At 35.3% G+C, this 6,000-nt stretch overlaps 1 protein-coding gene across 2 annotated transcripts in view; it reads left to right on the top strand.

Annotated features, from left to right (window-relative positions):
- Window positions 1-475: 475 nt before the first annotated feature.
- Window positions 476-6,000, top strand: part of LOC129264716 (lysocardiolipin acyltransferase 1-like) — a 28,248-nt gene continuing 22,723 nt past the window's right edge. For both annotated transcript variants that reach the window (XM_064102288.1, XM_054902640.2), the window contains exon 1: window positions 476-612. The gene's annotated coding sequence lies outside the window, so the exon portion shown is untranslated. The remainder of the gene's footprint in view (window positions 613-6,000) is intronic.

Raw genomic sequence — 6,000 nt, 5'->3', positions numbered from 1 at the left:
GATGATGGTGATAATGATGACGGTGATGATGATGATGACGACGACGACGACGATGATGAGGAGGATGATGATGATGATGATGATGATAATAATGGTGATGGTAATGATGGTGATAATGATGGTAGTGGCGATGGTGGTGATGATGCCCGCTGATGACGATGATGATGATGCATGCAAGCATTTCAAGATACTTTTAGAGGAAGTTCAAAAAGTTATCATAACTTGATTCTCGTTTTTCCTCCCAGAAAATTTAACATGTTAAAAAGAATGTTATCAATTCCCAAACAGGAGACATTTCTTCTCCAAAATAAGTCGAAGCAAAATATAATGAAAAAAAAATGGAAACAAACCGACAAACCCAAACCCCCCTTTTGTGCATAACGATGATAATGATGATTATTATCAGGTGAACCTTTTTGATGAATATTTTTTTTTTCATATCTCAACGACACCATACACTCTCTACGTTCATAATATCATCGCGAGTTCGCGACGGTAAAGGGACAACACGAAGTTTGATACTGTCATTTTTGTGATATAAAGTGAAAATTGGGAGCGGAAGAACCAACGAAGAACTAACAGGATCATCTTTGGTTTTATTCAGAGTCTTTGGTAAGTGACTAAATTATGAAGACTTATCCCTCTTTTCTAGAATTCCCCAAAATCTCTATCGTAATTTCGCGATCGTGTGTGTTTTTTTTTTTGCATACCGGTATAGCGGTACGGTAGCATCAGCTCCCGGTCCATACGCTAGCGATAGCCCGACCGCGCCCGACTAGACGTTCGAACCACGGCGGGGCCGGGGATTGACTCACTCGGCTCAGCTCTGCTGGGGTTAGCTCACTAACCTCGCATGTTGTGTGAGTGGGGTTAGCTTACCCTCACCCATGGCATGGGTGCATTTATAAAGTGTGCCACCGTGTACAGGAAAATTGAAGGCACGGCGCATTTAAAATTGCAACACTTGCTTGGCCCTTGCACGAATTTAAGAGTAAGCTTTGATAAAATAAAGTCCTTCTGCAAAACTTTCCGAACGATGTGATTGTGAAGTCGATTCCCTAGCTCTAAATCTAATCATGAATATCCCTCAAATAGCGTCATGTAACTTACTTAGTTTAAGCGCTGATTTTTCTTCTCGTTGACAAAATATGGAGCAGTCTTCTATTTCCGAAATTTTTCGTCTAATTAGCTAAAGATTGAGCGCGATTTATCTTCATATCAAAGACACTGCAAGGGAAAGACTAGGCACAAAAACTATTTTACATGTAAATCGATGTAAAGCGTTACAACGGTCGGCAAAGTGTCCAATCTTAATTTTTATTGTAAAGACTGGTGGAAGTTTGTTGACAAACGGGGGGGGGGGGGGGTTTCTTCTTTTTATTTGGCAACCAGTCAATTATTCAACTATTTTTGCTACGAACGGTAGCGCTGCTGGCTTAGAATTTTCTAAATTTTTTTGTTTAATTTGTCCTCGCTCTGAATGTTTTCCAAAAGTATTATCGTCAGCAAAAATAATCTAAAAAGTATGTTTTTTGTTATTGCATTTATTGGTGTCTATATTTTATCAAACAATCATGCATGGGAATTGCGCATACAATGAATCTAGAATCTAGTTATAAAATACAGACGAGCTGAATTAAGGTTGTGAATTGTATTAGCGCCACCAACGATCTTCTTTTTATTTCCAGGGAAGAAACATGCAAAGTCTTTTTCCATGCTGAGGTATGCAATTTTGCTCTTTCTTATATGCTTTTTATATAAAAAAATGATATAAAAATTGACAATGGAACGCCCGTCACCAGAAAAAGCCCTGGGGAGTAGCGGAATGAGTGTTCTAGCCCTAAAAAGTCCACCCCAACAAAAAAATTCATCAAAATCGGATGTAAAATAACTTAGTTATGACATTTTAAAGTTTCGCTTAAGGACATTCCACAGTAATGTTTGTGCGCATCATGATCTGCGCATATTTTACACTCTGCACGCTGACGTCACAATGGATGAACTGGTGATTAATCAGCTATATGTAGGTAATGTGAGCTGATTTTTCTCCTTATCTGCACTAACTGCAGATCAAATGTGTTATTTTATGAAGCTAATAAACTGGAATTATTCCATAGACCATTTTTTTATTCCTCTACAATTTCAAAATAGTTTCTCTGTAGTGCTGCAAAGTATGAGTTTGAATAAATTGAAAAGTGGTTCAAAATTTTTCCTCACATAGATACAAAGCTTTTGGCGCGTTTTCGGGTGTTTTAAGAAGCAAATTTGCTGTAATAAGAGTGCTGATAGTTTGAAAACAAACCCATATTTTTTAATGTTTGCACCTCTTAGGTATACCTTCCTCTACAACTTTGCAAAGCTTGGTGAAAATGACATGGGTTTTGAATAAAGTGCAGCATTTCTTTTACTTCTCTAGTTTGTTATTGAAATTTGAAATGTTTGAGGTTGAGTATCTTTCCCGCAATTTCTAAGAACTGAGAGTGTTGTTAGACTTAAATGAGCAAACAATTGACAGCAATATAAATAGATTATCCATCTTAAAGATACAAATATTAATCATATTGCAAAATTTGATGAAATTTTCATGGATTTTGACCGAGTAATAGAGCTTTAAACTCATTGTTGTGATCTCGTGAGGTGTAAAAATGCCAAATTCTTTTGGATGCGCAATTTTTAAGAACATCATCCATTTTGGGTTAACTTGAAGCTCTATAGCAAAAAATCAAGCACATGGACCCATGTTAATTTTTGAATATTTGGAATATTCAGGTGCTAAAGTATCTATGTGCAAAGTATGATGAAAATGACATGGATTTTCAATGTTTGGGAGCAAGACTACGGAACCATTCGCATTTTAGACGGTATTAACAGACTTTTGCTTGTTTTCGGCGCATTTTGGGTTGTTTCAAGCCAACTTGCAATAGTTTGGACAGTGGACACTGATAATTTGAAAACGAGCACATGGACCCCATAGTTTAAATGTCTTGACTTCTTCAGAATATATTCCTCTACAAATCTAGAGAGTATGATGAAAATGACATGGATTTTTTAATGTTTGGGAGCAGGATTAAGGAACATTCGTATTTTATACATTTTTGACGGTATTAGACTTTTGCCCGTTTTAGGCGCATTATAGACTGTTTCAAGCCAACTTGCAACAATTTAGACACTGATAGTTTGATAACGAGCACATGGACCCCATATTTTTAATATTTTAACGTCTTCAGAATATATTCCTCTACAAATCTAGAGAGCATGGTGAAAATGACATGGATTTTGAATGTTAGGGAGCAAAACTACGGATCGAAACCATCCGCATTTTAGACGGTATTATTAGACTTTTGCATGTTTTCAGCGCTTTTTAGGCGATATCCAAGCCAACTTGCAATACTTGGTACACCAATAGTTAAAAAACGAGCACATGGACCCCATAATTTTAATATTTTAATGTCTTCAGAATATATTCTTTTACAAATATGGAGAGTATGATAAAAATGACATGGATTTTAGATGCATGGGAGCGAAATATGAAACCATTTGCATTTTAGACGGTATTATACTTTTTACTTGTTTTCGCATCACTTTAGGTGGATTTCAATATTTTCAAGCCAACTCCCAACACTTTGGACACTGATAGTTTAAAAATGAGCACATGGACCCCATATTTTTAATATTTTAATGCCTTTTGAATATATTTCTCTACAAATCTAGAGAGTATGATGAAAATGACATGGATTTTTAATGTTTGGGAGCGAAATACTAGTATGGAACCATTTGCATTTTAGAGGGTATTAAGAGACTTTTGCATGTTTTCGGCGCTTTTTAGGCAATTTTCAAGCCAACTCGCAACACTTTAGACACCAATAGTTTAAAAACGAGCACATGGACCCTATATTTTTAACTTCCCTACGCCTTCGATATGCATTCCTCTACAATTTAGCCGACTTTGATGAAAATGACATGGATTTTGATAAAAGTGCAGCTTGCAAAATACTTTTTTAATTTTTGAATTGATTCACGACTTTAAAGATTTGTTTTTTCCATGTTTTTGCACCATTCTTGCCAAATGAGGGCGCTGCTGACTCCAAACTGATATAGTTTTACCAATTAAAAAACTTTCTCTTACTTTGGTATACACTTTGTTATATAGCTTGAAAATTTGATGAAGTTTGATGCGGTATCCACTGAGTAAAGATGATTTAAACTCATTTGGTGAATTCGTGAGGTCTAAGAGAGGCATGATTCTCTTGATTGCGCAAGATTGCCATTCAAATATGGCGACTTTGAAGACCCGTAGGAAAAAAAAAAGCACATAAACCTATATTACTTTTTGCCTTTTCATAATGCATAGATACCAAAGTAACTCTCTGCAAAATTTTGTGAAAATGACATGGACTTCATTTTAACTGTGGAACGTCCTTAATTTCACAAAACAGAACTTTTATATGCACATCCTGGCTGGTATGCAAATGAGGAGACGATGACGTCATCCACTCACTATTTCTTTTGTATTTTATTATATGAAATATTCTAATTTTCTCCTCATTGTCAAGTGAGACAACGATTAATTCCTCCCTGAACATGTGGAATTAGCATTGTTTAATACTATATGGTTCAGTCAAGTTGTTCATTATTGTCAAATCTAAAAAAAAATGAAATATTGTATAATTCAAACAATAAAAAAAACAAAAGAAATAGTGAGTGATGGACATCATCGACTGAGTCACCTAGTTGTGCATATCGCTGTTTTTTGAAAAATAAGCAAAACTTTAAAATGTCATAACTTTCTTATTTTACATCCGATTTTGATGAAATTTTCAGCACTATGCTAGTTTGATTTTTCTCTATTTATTCAAATCGGCATTTTCCTGGGGTGGACTTGACCTTTAAAGATAAGTATTAAGTCATATTGAATTCAATGTGTAGTTAGAAGATGGAATTTAACTCGCCACTGTTTACATCGCCATATGTAATTGAGCTGATTTTCGCGACCTTCTTCTTATGTTGGTTTGAGTGGCGATTAGTCATATTTGACTATTGTCGCCATTGACCACTGAATTTGGAGACCAATAAGGGTATCTTCAAAACATCTATATTCAAAAGGGAAACTTCTTTTTTTCCAAATATATTAAAAACATTGATTTTTTACAATGAAGAGCTATAGGGAGAATTAGATAGTTTTCATTTCTATGCAAATGATATTTCACTCAGTCTTTCTAATATAATTTTCAATAAAAGTAAATCTAACATTGATCTATGAACCTTGTCACATGAATGATGAAATGTATGTAAAATCTTTGATCACTCTCTGATAGATCATAATTTGCTGTCAAGAAGGTATTATGAAAATGATTAGTTGTACAATTTTTTTCTCACCTGCGAAGCAGAGAGAGACTATAGGCGCCGCTTTTCCGACGGCGGCGGCGTCAACACCAAGTCTTAACCGAAGGTTAAGTTTTTGAAATACCAGCATAACTTAGAAAATATATAGACCTACATGTAGTTCATGAAACTTGAACATAAGGTTAATCAAGTATTACTGATATCCTGCCTGAGTTTTGGGTCACATGACCAAGGTCAAAGGTAATTTAGGGTCAATTAACTTTGGCCAAATTGGGGGTATTTGTTGAAAAACCATCATAACTTTAAAAGTTTATGGATCTGATTCATGAAACTTGGACATAAGAGAAATCAAGTATCACTGCACATCCTGTGCGAGTTTCAGATCACATGATCAAGGTCAGAGGTCATTTAAGGTCAATGAACTTTGGCCAAGTTGGGGGTAATTGTTGAAAAACCATCATAACTCTGAAGTTTATGGATCTATTTCATAAAACATAAGAGTAATCAAGTATCACTGAACATCTTGTGCAAATTTCAGGTCACATGACCAAGGTCAAGGGTCAATGCACTTTGGCCAAGTTGGGGGTATTTGTTGAATTGCCATCATAACTTTGAAAGTTTATTGGTCTAGTTCATACAACTTGGACATAAGAGTAA

Source organism: Lytechinus pictus, chromosome 7 (assembly GCF_037042905.1).
Source record: "Lytechinus pictus isolate F3 Inbred chromosome 7, Lp3.0, whole genome shotgun sequence".
NCBI lineage: Eukaryota > Metazoa > Echinodermata > Echinoidea > Temnopleuroida > Toxopneustidae > Lytechinus > Lytechinus pictus.
Note: the sequence above shows the minus strand (reverse complement) of the source record. Positions and strands in the feature narration are given on the sequence as shown.